Below are 14,932 nucleotides of genomic sequence, written 5' to 3' on the forward strand. Positions count from 1 at the left end.
GGAGACCTTATTATATATATATATATATATCAGACAAAGACTGTTGTGAAATTATCAAAAATCTGAGTGACAAACTGCAGATAACTAAAATATAAAAGATCACTATATCACTTGGTTTTTTGACACTTCAGTAACGATTTTGTGTTTTTAATTGGATAAATCATATAGCAGATGATAATATCCGAATATTTACGAGTCTTTGAATGTGAGTGCATAAAATGAAGTTCCACAAAAGATTTTGGCAGCTGCTATAAAGACGACTTAAGATATTTTGCTGAAAAATGGAATGTTCGATACGAGAAAGCGACTTTTGTCCATTGTTCACGGGAAAATAGAATGTGAAGTTGAAATAATCCTTTTGGCGTATTTTGGTGAAAATTTTACACCTGTCATTTTAAGCCAATTACATACTGTAATTTCGACAGTTGCCCATGGCAACCTTCAAATTTTTCGGAAATTTTTTCCCTCCTGCCAAACTAGGCAAACAAAATTAATAAGTGGAAATTTCTTTTTGACAGCTATCATATGGTTCAAAAATCAGTACATATACAGAATTTTGCTTTGTAATGTTTTTATTTATTTTAAAATAATAAATAGATACAAATAATTATTTACCAAATACTTGTTCCGATATTTTTTCTATTAACGCTAAATATTTTTGAAATTCTGACTGTTCTCTTCGCAACGGAGAGTAACGAGGAGCATAATTATTACCTTTCTTTTTCGTTTCCATCAGATGTATGTGTTTCATAAAATAGATGTAATAATTTGATGAAATTTTGTTCTGCTGAGCCCTGGTTTTACGTAAAAAAGATGGGATATCTTCCTCCAAAATCTTTTGAATAGCTGCGAAAAGGTTTTCTTGATGCGGACTGATTCCAGTTATTTTCAGTAAATATGGCAAATACTAAATTTTTATGAGACATAAGAATGTCCCGTATTTTGGTGCAAGAATTACTATAAGGTTTTAAATTAGTTTTTTTGTTGTTCACTGCCATGATTTAATTGTAAACAATTAGAAGCTAGAAAAAATTACTGTCACCGTGACGTATAGCGAAGACGATTTTGACATCACAAGCCTAAGCCTACTTGATTGCAGTTATGATTTTTTAAGAATCATTGATATATTGCCATAGACATCGGTTTTCCACAAAAACTTACTTTCCTTCTATTTTACTAATACTAAGTGAATTATACTGCAAATATAAATATCTGAATTCAAAAATTAAATGGCTTTTTTATTACTAAATTGAATGTAATGTGCTATTTTTTATGTTTAATAAGGATCATTAATAAACTGTCATAGACATCGCATTTCTACAGAAACTTACTTTCCTTCTATTTTAGTAATACTAAGTGAGTACTGCAAAGATAAATATTTGAATTTAAAAAATAAATCCCTTTTTTATTACTAAAGTGCAAGGAATGTGTTTTTTATGTTTTAATAAGAATCATTCATAAACTGCCATAGACATCACTATTCTACAAAAACTTACTTTCCTTCTATTTTAGTAATACTAAGTGAATTGTGATGCAAAGATAAATATTTAAATTTAAAAATTAAATGCCTTAAGTGAAAGGAATGTGTTTTTTATGTTTTAATAAGAATCTTTGATAAACTGCCATAGACATCGCTTTTCTACAAAAACTTACTTTCCCTCTATTTTAGTAATACTAAGTGAATTGTATTGCAAAGGTAAATATTTGAATTCAAAAATTAAATGTCTCATTTATTACTAAAGTGAAAGGAACGTGTTGTTTTTTATGTTTTATTAAGAACCACTAAAAATATGTCATGCACCACAAAACAATGTCTACCTGTCAATCCAACTTTATTTTGGCGAAATAAGTTTCAAAATGAAATATGTCAAATTTTTAAAATAAACTTTGGTTGTAAAATTTTCTTACCGAATCCCCCACGTCCTTGAATTAATGTCCGGAAATTTTTCCTCAATCACGCATTATTCTAGAAAATTTTCCCTCGTCTGCGACTCGGCAAAATTCTCAAAAAATGCGTTCCTTCGGAAAAATTTCCGGAAAAAATTCAAGCACTAGGGAGATTATAAGTGAAAAATTCCTAAAAATTATCACAAAAAAAAATGTGTGCAGATCAAGAAAAGAGCCCGCAGTGGTAGTGAAAATAACATAATACCAAAATAATAGGCAATTATCTTGGATCCGATAAATATAATTATTTAATAAAGGTTTTATATTAAATTTTTTATACATATGAGCAAACTTTGTACTTATATTTGTCCCTACTTATATGGAACTGGTACTATGGTTGGCCAGTAGGAGTCCAGACCTCAATCCTATTGAACATGTATGAAATATGTAAGCCTGTTATGAAAATATCTAAGATTGTTAGAAGAGAACGATTTTAGTCTTACACGTAACGTATGATAAGAAAAATAAAGTAGAAATTTGTTACAATAAATTTAGTTCTATTTTAAGTGCCTCTAATTATGGGTTTCCTGCGAGGAGCTACAACAGTGAATGATATTGAGGGTAGAAAAGGTAAAAGAACACTGTTGGTGGTCAACATTCCAAACAACCAAAATGAGTACCACCAGATCGTTTATTGTAAATCAAAAAAGAGATTTTGAACTTTATATGAGTTATTTACTGATGCTACTGCACACCAGGAATAAACGACTATTCATATGTTTTATAACATGGGAAAGTGTTAAACTCAATGTGTGTATTCTGTGGTAGAAGCCCCTAGAACAATAGTGCATTGTCATTAGAAAATCAAGGTGAATTCACTGCTTTCGTCGAAGCTCAACGAATCTACTAGCGGACTGGAGACCTTATATAAATTTAGAAAGGCATGGGGGATGGAAACTACTACAGTAGCGAAAGGTTATCTGGAACAATCCATTCACAACAAAGTTGTTAGTACCACAACGAAACGTGCAGGCATGATGACAGTAACCAAGAATCACTAAAATTATATATTTATCTAATGAAATATGGTTCATGGATTATAAAAAACATATTTATTTTTATATTATGAGCGAGATAATATTTTTGATAAAATAAAACTACAAAATTCAGCAAACCGAAATGATAGGTTCAACACCAATCAGAGCGAATTACGTCACATCTACGTAAATGTCATTTTGTGTCATTTGTACTTCGACAATATCCGCAGTATTTATCTTCATTTAAATATTTTATGTTTCCCAACTATCATTTGCTTAGTTTTGTCTTACCAAAACCATAATCAGGAAACGTTAGGTATTTGAAAACTTTCTAAAAGAAGGAATGAAAATAAAGCTCAACAACTGCGAGTTAATAAAATATCAAAAGACTATGTTTGTGATTAAAAGTTTATCCATACATAAATTGGTGCTGACATACAAAGAACAGTCCTGCGACACATTTTTGAAAAAGCTCGTATTGACTGATGAAGCCGACATGAAAGTTGAAGAAGAGACGAGATCAACATCGAAGCTATTTTTGGCACGAGTTAAAATATGGCAGAATGACGGCCTCACGAGCCTTTGAATTTAGTCGGTACAAAACCAATGATGCAACTCTGATCAATGGGAACAAAAAAGTGAGGAAAACTGTAATAATGCTTTGCAAAAACTATCCCACGATAGCAGGATCGTCTGACGGAATCTATGAAGATAGTATTATTGAAATTAAATATACCACGAATATGAAGACTTAAAAATTATGTGGAAAAAGGAAATCCGACCCAGAAGTTTTATGTGAAGATGGCAGCTACAAATATATTTAACAGGGCTTTAAAAGAGTTATTTCGGTATAGGTGATTGCAACTACAGTACAAATAAAAAAGTAGAAATAATTAATGTTACATTTGATGACAACTATGTATCAGATTTTCTTAATGTTTCAGTCTCTTAATGGAAAGATAATGTGTATTCAAAGTACAATTTGATAAAATGTATTTACTATTATGGTAACTTAGTATTTTTATTAAACTAATGAATCTTGCAACACAAAATATTGGCACCTTATGTTTACTGTTGACAAGCATAGATGTGACGTCACGTAGACGCCATGACACTGGCGACCGTTTTTGCGTGAGTTTAGATTTAAAATTAAAATGTCAATATTTTTCTACTAAACCTTTTATTTTCTACAGAAATAAGATATTTTTTGGAATTAGTAAATACTTCCGAACATCATAGAATAGTTTATCAAAATCTGTCATCATGCTCAGAAACAAACATTAAAATGTCCCACGTTTACAACTATACGTTTAACGTAAAGTAATTTATTTGGTTAGTATTGTTTGTAGCTGCATATAGTCTTTACTAAAAATATTAAAAATTAGATTTGTGCCATAAGTCGGTCAAAAAAAAATTGTATTTTGCTTGACTGAAAAGCAGTGCTCTGTAGCTTCGAAAATTCGCCTTTGGCTTGCATTATTTGCCTCAGCCTGCACCACTCTTTGTTCTTGTAACATAAATTAACGTTAAAGAAAAAAGTCCTATAGAAAATGATCAACATGGTATCTAATTTATATTTACAGAAGAAAATTAAACAAAATCTTGGAAATATTGATCAGATATCAGCCTTGAATTGTCATTCAGGACATTGAAAAATATTGTACTGTTACTACTATTGTAATTGCTTGCCGAGTGGCTTTGTATAAACTCAATGACAAACGTCAATTGTGAAATTAGTTTGTATCAATTTAGTAACAATCTGCTAAGGTTTTTGTAGAGACTAACGTTGATGATCGCCTTTATTAGCTGAGGCGTAATCAAATCGGAAGTGAACGTCCCAATGCACACTTTAATTAAGGATATTAATTTTCGTAATAAGTTCCCAAGCCGGAAATGGGTATAGTGTATCTTAGTTCTCCCTGCTGTGGTTTTGTTCAACGTAACAACATAATTGTGTACATTTATATCTTCGAGCCGAGCTTTCTCTTAATTCGTAACAGCCTCACCAACGCTCTAGTGGATGTCTCGTCGGAAGGGAATGAAGACATCACGACGGGATTCAAGGACACGACGGCAGGTGATAACAAATTGAACCTTATTTCAATCTCTATAGAAACTTAATCCTCTAAAAGTTAACAAAGTAGAACTAGACTCAAAATTAAATAACTTAATAGCAACATTAGCATCACTAAGAAAAGAAACAGTGATATGGTTGTTCCTGATATATATTTATCTACGTAGATGATGCAATTCAGTTTCTTTGGATGGAAAATTAAATTAAATTAGTGACAGTTGTTACAAAATGGTAGATGTTTGATAATTGTGAAATTGTTGTTAGTCTACGGTGAGCATCAGCAAAACGCTACATTTGCATCCTAGAATCGCAAACGCTGCGGAAATCAGCAAGACCGACTCTACAATTTTTATACAAAATTTGAAAGTTATAAAATTTAGAATTTTTCTGTTTGTAAAAAAATTTCACTCAATTTTACTCAATTTCACTCCATTTACTCATTAATGTATCAATTTCTGTCCACACCCGATTGAGTGAAATTTTCACTCTATTAGTATGAAATACTAAATTTTGGGTGAAAGTATTGCTAGAAGTGAGTGAATTTTACTCAGATCCGTGTTTCTGCTATCAAGTGAGTAACTTTTGACTCTATTATGAGTATGTAAAACCAACTAAGAGTTGGTTTTGTCTCTAAATTTAAATATTATTGTGTAATTTTTTATTCAGATTTGGTTTATATTTTCTTTAAATTTTATTTTAAATATCATTGTATTAAAGTCATAAACACAGACCTGTTTTAGAGACAATATTTTAGGTCTCGATTAAAATAATTTTTTAACTGATCGGATGAATAGATTGCCATAACCTATATTGTACGGTTACAGATAACGTAAGTTTAGGTAACAATCTAATTATCCGTTAATTTAATCAAATATTAATCGAGACTCAATACATTATGGTTTTTAATTATTGTAATTAAACCACTGCATTTAAACACAATTGTCACCAAAATAATCGGATAAACGGATACTTGTCCAACACTATACGCCACGAGATTACCTAATAGGGACGATGGGAATAAACAAAGACAACGTACGGCAACCATAGATTGGAGTGAGGTTACTCAATAATGAGGACAATTATACCAAATACGAGTTTATCTGGAGAATTTATTTAACGGGTACCTACCTATACAGGGTGTAGCGTGCATAATTTATAAAAATTAACTGCAGCTTCCTAACGATATTTGTAATAGAAAAGTCTTATACGAAAAAGATCGATTTTTGCGTTTTTTTTTTCGTAAATTAAAGTTCAGTCATGGATCAAAATATTTTCTCGGGAAGAGTTACGTGCTGTAGACCAGCCGCGTAAACAAATCGTCGTTGAAAGATATAAAGATACTTCTCAATTTTTTGGGGAATTTTTCAATGCAAAAGTACAAACTAAGAAATATAGATATTTAAAAGAAAAACTGATTTTTTTATTATAATAATTAATAGTAATTACTATCTTAAATGCATTGTTGTTACTGCAAGAGTTCGCAAACAAAACCAAATCTGTAAGCATCTGTAGTTGCCAACTGCGTGCACTACACAAACTCCATTAAAATACGGAACAAAATGAAATGAAAGTTACCATTTCTAGAGAAAATGTTGAAATTGATCCCCATTAGCGCGGATATAGACATGGTACCGACGCACCCAATTTTGGCGGATATTTTCCCAAATTCCAGGTATTCCCCTAATTGTGTAAGCAGCTTCAAGTACACGGTTTCGCAATTCTTCCACCGTAGAAATTGGAATTGGAGTATTGTAAACCAATGACTTCAAGTGACTCCAAAGATAAAAGTCCATTGGTGTTAGATCGGAAAACCGATGTGGCCACAGGCACAGAACCAAAGCGTCCAATCCATCGCTGAGGAAACATTTCATTCAAAGGTGTCGTTACTTCTCGAGTACTGTGTGGAAGAGCCCCATCTTGAAGATAAAATATGCGTGCCCGAACTTGTAATGCCGCATCGGCCAATAATTCAGGAACCGGTTCTCCAAAAGTCTGCATATGTTGGTCCATTTAGTCGTCCTTCAAAAAAATAGGGACTCACAAGTACATCGCCTATTATGCCAGCCCAAACATTTACCGAGAACCGATGTTGAAAATGAGTTTCCCTAATCGCGTGAGGATTTTCATCGGCCCATATGTGCATATTATGGAAATTCACTTCATCACGGGTAAGTGTCGCCTCATCTGTTACGCAAACATAAGCAGGAAAGTCTACTTAATTGGCACATTGCCGTAAAAATCATCTGTAAAAACGCATTCGTTGATCACAATCCGGCGGAAAAATCTGTTGAACTGGTTGCCGATGATAGCAGTGCAACAGTTGACTCCTTAAGATGCGATGTACGGTACGAGATGAGGTTCCTATTTGCTGTGCGAGGCGTCGAGTACTAATTGTGGGGTCTTTGTCAAGATTTTGCAACACTGCATCTTCAACATTAAGGTTCACTTGCTGACCACGTCCTTCTCCTCGAAGAATAACATTTCCCGTATCTCGCAGTCGCTGAACGCACTGTAGGATTGTATTTTCACATGGGGGGTGACGTTGTGGCCATCGTTCTCAGTACAACCTAGTCACCGCGAGCGCATTTTCTCCGGCTGCACCATACACTAACATCATATCGACACGTTTGGAAATAGTAAATGCATTGTTTTCTCGGTTAATTGTAAAACTAGTTTGTGCACAAACTAAAAAATTAAGCAAAGTAAGAAATAAGAATCTCGTTTTTAAAGTAATCGGCACGCTAATCTTATTTTTTACTTCTTTATAAAAATTACACTGTCACTATCGTGGAATTATAAAATAAAAACTTTTGTCTGGAATCTTTCACTTTATAAAACTGATGCTTAGTATTCAATAATTAAGTGATTAATGAATTCAATACATATATTGGGTGGGCCATTAGTGTGAGAAAGTACACTAACTCCCTTGTTACTTATAATACAGAAAAAAAGTTTATATAAAAGTTGTACAAAATCAAGAAACCTAAACTACAAAATTAATTCCAAACATACAGGGCGATGAGTAAAAACGGGACACGCCAAACATTACATTTTTTAAATGGACACCCTGTATATTTTTAAACAGTTGGATTTCTGAGAAAATTCTATATATGGCAATATAGACAGTTTATCATTTTAGTGCGGGGTTGCCAAGTTATGTAGAAAATTCTTAGAATTTTGGAAAAAACATGACCTCGAAGAAGTTGTATTAACTTTCAACTACTAACACTTGGAGCAAAAATATTTGACAGAGTTATAGGCAAATGTTATACAAAGGTTCCTATATTAGCTAATATCGATATTTTATACTGGGCATTTTTTTATGAGACGATAATTTTTAGAAAGTTCAAACTTGATTTTCTAAAATTTTTCAAATGGAACACCCTATATTTTATTGTTTTATTTTATTCGCATATCACTCCACTTCAACTTTTATTAAGCATGTTCTATACCTAAAATCGTTAGATTTTAAGATATGGCAACATTTCTGAAATTACTTAATTTTTATTATTTTCGGTCGCACGAGATGGCTTTGGAAAAAACTGTCACATTGTGTCAACTTGTCTATACTATAAAATAATTTAATTATACCACATATTTGTGTATAAAAAAATCTTAATAGAACATAACAACATAGTTTATTTATTAAATGGAAATAAAATAACAAAATAGATACGAAAATAAATCAAATATTTAATTTTACAAGTCTTCAAAATGACGGCCGTCTTGGTTTAGACATAACTCTACATGTCGTTCAAATGTGGTGTTAACATTATTCAGAATATCATTGTTGATATTTTGAAAAACTCGTCGAATTCGGTTTTTCATATCCACTTTAGTAGTAAGGGGAGTTTGATATACCCGATCTTTTACATATCCCCACAGAAAATAGTCCATTTTTGTCAGATCAGGCGACCTAATCAGGTCAACTAATTGGTCCACCTCTACCAACCCACTTCTCTGGAAATTCATTGTATAAGAATCTACGAACTTCCTGCGTGTGGTGTACAGGGGCTCCATCATGTAAATACCACATCCTCTGACGAATATTTAGCGGAATATTTTCTAATAAATTTTCCATAGTATTTTGTAGAAAATGAAGATATAGTTGCCCTGTTAAATGTTCGTCGAAAAAATAAGGCCCAATAACGTATTGTCCAATAATCCCGCCCCAAACATTGAGTGACCACCGGATTTGACTATAGGCTTTTTTTCGCGAGTGAAATCGTATGTTGTAGTATGTGTAGTGTCAGTGAGTGAAGAGATTTAAACTACTATCTGACAACTAAGATCAAAAGAGATAGAAATAGTAACAGTCGCGAAAAAAAGCCTTATGTGTCCTTATAAGCAACGGATTTTCAGAAGCATAATAATGAAAATTGTGTCTGTTCACGCTTCCATTTTTGTGAAACGTTGCTTCATCAGTAAAAAGCACACAATTAAAAAAAAGCCTATCTTCATTCATTTTTCTCTGGGCCCAATTACAAAATTCCAAGCGACTTTCATAGTCGTGGTTATTCAATTCTTGGTGAAACTGGATATGATATGGATGCATCCTGTGTTTCTTTAATATCCGCCTTACCGATGTCATGCTTATCTGTTTGCCTTGAAATTGCTCTAGTGCCTATATGCGGATCTTCAGTAACACTTAACAGAACATTTAGTTCATTCTCATCATCCACAATAGTATTTTTTCTATCATGTTTTTCATAAGAAACATTGCCAGTACCTAGTATCAAAACGTACCATTAATGTTTCAAAGGTATTTGCACGTGGTTGTCTTCTATCTGGATATCTCTGATTATAAATTCTTGTTGCGAATAAACAATTTCTATCAGCAGCTCCCAATACATAAATCATATCCACCATTTCTTCTTTAGAAAAATTCATTGTAATATAAAATTATTTTATGAATACCAACTAATAAATAACTAATAGATACTAATAAACTAATAAAATGAACGCAAAATGGAATGGTAAATTATGAACTGACAAGTTGACACAATGTGACAGTTTTTTCCAAAGCCATCTCGTGCGACCGAAAATAATAAAAATTAAGTATTTTCAGAAATGTTGCCATATCTTAAAAACTAACAATTTTAGGTTAGAACATGCTTAATAAAAGTTGAAGTGGAGTGATATGCGAATAAAATAAAACAATAAAATATAGGGTGTTCCATTTGAAAAATTTTAGAAAATCAAGTTTGAACTTTCTAAAAATTATCGTCTTATAAAAAAATGCCCTGTATAAAATATCGATATTAGCCTTTGTATAACATTTCCCTATAACTCTGTCAAATATTTTTGCTCCAAGTGTTAGTAGTTGAAAGTTAATACAACTTTAAAGAGGTCATGTTTTTTCCAAAATTCTAAGAATTTTCTACATAACTTGGCAACCCCGCACTAAAATGGTAAACTGTTTATATTGCCATATATAGAATTTTCTCAGAAATCCAACTGTTTAAAAATATACAGGGTGTTTCATTTAAAAAATGTAATGTTTGGCGTGTCCCGTGTTTACTCATCGCCCTGTATGTTTGAAATTAATTTTGTAGTTTAGGTTTCTTGATTCTGTACAACTTTTATATAAACTTTTATTCTGTATTATAAGTAACAAGGGAGTTAGTGTACTTTCTCACACTAATGGTACACCCTGTATATAATCAGTTGACTGCACAAATTTTTTGACAATATTACCTAACCTTCTTTTAGTATTACTAGTATTAGATTATACCAACTTAAATTATAAGTTTTTAATAAATAACAGAGTCGGCCTTCATTTTCGTTGAATAAATGAACTTTAATTTACAAAAAAAAACGCGAATATAGAACTTTGAGGGTTGCTTTCGCTGTACAGCAAGAATAAAACGCTCTCTCAACGGTAATAATAAAGTATTTTATTGAAAACTAAGTTGTATAGAAAAAGATGTGTTGACGGGGTGAGTGTTCGTGTGTGTGTGGAGTCGGTCGTAGGTATATGAGTACGCATCTGGTCGCCGGCGCCAGCCCGCCGTAGATCCTTCCTGGAAGGTTGGTGCGTCCGGCGACGCTCTTGACGTAATGCTTAAAATGGGCCACTTGCGAACATGTGTACCCACAACTTTTCTATTACAAATATCTTCAGGAAGCTGTCGTTTCATTTTTATAGATTATACACGCCGCTCCCTGTATTTGAGTGAAAATACTCAGTTTTAGTTAAAATATTATCCCAAATGGGTAAAATTATCAAAATGCGCAATATTGAGTGAAAGAAAATGTAGTCATCATTTCACTCATCTTTTTTTACAATTATTTTTGAATTGTGTCGATAAAGAAACATGCCAAGAGGACAACCACTCTTTCAATGATGTCAAGTTTTTTGTTGGTGTACCAACCTCGATTTCATCGACTAGTTTCGTGCAAGTGGTTTTTCAAATATTAATAATAGTGACATCTATTTTAAGTTTTCGAATAAGTTCTGGATGACCCTGTATACGAGTATACTTTCATGCCCTTAAAAGTTGTTTTCAGGTATTGTGAAATATTACATCACACATAACATTTTGTCTTCATGCATGAAAGTACCAAAAAAAATATTTACCACAACTCATGCGGAAACGCTCGTAGATCCCAATGCGCCGGTGAGAGCCAAATAATTGAATTTCATTTACGAAAAACGCTACAATAACACAATAATGTATGCAATTGGTTTAGCGAAACATTTTTTTATGCAAATCTGCATTTGCAATTTACAACCAGACCCAGCGGCCCATTTGTCCTCGCATTACTCTCCGGATTAAAATATTTTCGGTATTTCAAAACGAACTAAAGCCGAATTTGCATGCTCCTTGTTTATTCGCCGAAATAAAAATATATAAGCCAAACGACAACATTTTATTTCGCGGATATTTGAGTGCCGGTTTTAAATCGCGGCGACGAGTGGCGAATAAACATCATTTTTATGTTTCGTGAGCAGATAGCGGCGGAATCATGTCGTAAGGTCAAGTGGCATGTTTGCGTCGCCTACAGAGTGGTCCTTGTACAATAAACTACAACTCAGAAATATCAAACCCAGCAAAAGCTCTTGTTTTATCACGCCTCAACCCTCTTTAACTTTTTTATTTTTATATATTATCAGTAACGCTAACGAAAATAGTGAGTCTCAACTACAAGTTTTTTAGAATGATTTTAGAATGACATTTCCTATGCTACGTGGTGTAGGAAGAGGGGCTGCCCTAATAATATTGTTACCAAAATTAAGGCTACAAGAGGAAGGGTCAATTAGGCAAAAAAAGAAAAGAATTTTTATTATTTGTATCCAATAACTAATCGATTCCACCCCAAACGAATCCTGCTCCCTCCTTCCTAGTCAGGATCAAGGTTAATTAGAAGTCAGATTAAGAAAAAGTGCACTAAATCATCTCGGAGGTTATTTTTTTTAGGTCGCTGAGTCCGAATTGGAGGTTAGTTTGTCTGTATTACGGTTGCCATTTTAAGGTTGTTTCAAGATCATTTCAAGGCCAAATTGAGAAAAAGCAGAACAATCAAGTCCAACCACCTGTTATACAGGATTTTGGGATCGCTGGGTTCTAATCCGAGGTTAGTTTGTCTGTATCAAGTCATTTAAAGGTCGTCTCAAGGTAATTTCAAGATCAAATTGAAAAACCGAAAAATCGATTACCGTTTTTGAAATCTTTTAGTTTGAATCCAATGTCCGTTTACAGGGCGATTCAGTCATAATGTCATTAATTTTAAGAGCAGATAGAGAAAAATGAGTATAATACGATGGCGTGATTAAAAAAAAAATTAAATGCATATTTAAGCAGAAAAATCAAATCATTATTTAACTCCCTTTTCAGGCTGTTACTGACCGGCTGACGTCAGCCGGTTATTCAGAATTTGCGCACGGCTACGATATGAACAACGCGCCCTAGATGCAACGTTGCCATATTTATATATTTTCGTTCATATAAAGACAATGAATAAACGGTTTGCTCACGTCAGCCAATAATAATTTAAAATGCTATAAATTATTTTTTATAATTATGCAATCAACACATTAAATTGTTATTGTTGCCCAGCAAGAACCTCGAGGAGGTCTGAGCATGCCTTGCCAAAAATCAATTTTTTTTAACATCATAATGTTATTTTTTTAATTTGTTCAAATACATTACCGTTACCGTCTATGCACAAATGTACACGTTAGATAAATGAGCGGCGGATGCGATGGAATAAACTAGGGTTGTTACGTATTTCTTCAGCGGCATCTTCGATACGATTCCGCAACTGCTCTACATTCTCTACCTCGGTGTGATACACGACAGATTTCATATAACCCCATATACAAAAGTCCATAGGATTATGGGCCCTCATCTCCCTATCCACCGATTGGGACATTGATCGCCTAAAAATCCAAAAATACACGGCCATCGCGAGCAAAATGGGCCAGATCTCCGTCGTGCACATATCCTGTAACATCTGAAGGGGAAGGTTTTCAAACAATCCTACTAAAAACTGAAAGTAACGCGGCCCATTCAGATGTTCAGATAGAAAATGCGGCCCAATTAAACGATCGCCATATACTCCTGCACATACATTGACACCGAATCTCCTCTGAAAGCTAAACCGACGAGTAGTGTGCGGGTTTTCATCTGACCAAATGTGACTATTATGGCTGCAAAGAAATTAGCTTTGTTTCACTTTAAATAAAATTTAATATTGAAGTTACAAAACTCCAAGAGTTCAAGTAATTTAAATTTCATTTCATAACCATTTCAATTTCATTACAGAAATAATGACATAAAAAAACAACACTCACTAGATAAATTATAAAGGGAAGGTGAAATGTATGTAGTATTTAACTATTGACTGTACGTAATAGAAGATAAAAAAACAATCGGACGGAGACAAATAAACAACTCGGTGCGTGTTTCCGACCTAGGCTAACCTGTATCTAGGCCAATAACCTTCCATCTGACCCACTTTTAATTTGCACGTGTACTAATAGTCTAGGAGCCAGTTAGGGTGCCGTGGCCAATCAGAGTGCCACAGCTGCAAAGAACTTATTCGTAGTATTTTCAGCTCCTAAATCCAAAAAACTTGGTCGCAAAGCCTGAAAGTGGTAAGTTTAATTGTTATCAACAAATTAAATGTTTAAATGGCTGTAAAAAGTTTTTATTTTTATAGCTAGTAAACGGAACCCTATCTGGTTCCTAGGCTAATACGAACTATAGTAGGATCGTATTCCATGCAAAGTAGAACAAATAGTTCTCGGTCTTTTATCAAAAGAAAATTGAAAGTAATGAATACGGATGATTGCTTTCCAATTACAATTACAATTTATTATTTTTAATATTATTAACGTTTTAACGTTTTATAATTTATTATGTTAAAATACACAGTTTTAGTATTTCAATTTATTATTCAATATGCAGTTGCGTATAACCAAAGTTTACATCATAAATGTAAACTTTAGTGTACATATAAATTTTGATGTAACCTAGGTAGGTACTTATTTTAACTGTTACGTCGTTATATATTGTGGAATCGTGATATTCACTCTGCTAATACTAGAATTGGGCAACACTTCCATTTGTTATTTGCAAGATTATCGATTGCTTCAAGATCTCCTGACCACATTGGCTTAAAAATTTATAATTCTCTTCCGGAAAATATTAAGTCTCTTAAAAACTTGTATGTTTTTAAACATATTTTATAAAAGTATTTGATCAATAGGTGTTACTATTCTCTTCCAGAATATTTTAAATTGTAAGTTTTTTTTTAATTTCATGACCTTTAACTGCTAAATGTTTTTATTCAAGTAGCGGATGTTTTTTTTTTGTTTTGTTTGTTTTTTGAATTGTTTTTGTGTTTAATGTTTATATTTACAATTATTTTTTTTATATGTAATAATAGTGTACAGCTTTACTGTATCATTATATTGACTATTGCTATA

Source organism: Anoplophora glabripennis, unplaced genomic scaffold, assembly GCF_000390285.2.
Source record: "Anoplophora glabripennis isolate ALB-LARVAE unplaced genomic scaffold, Agla_2.0 scaffold350, whole genome shotgun sequence".
Lineage (NCBI taxonomy): Eukaryota > Metazoa > Arthropoda > Insecta > Coleoptera > Cerambycidae > Anoplophora > Anoplophora glabripennis.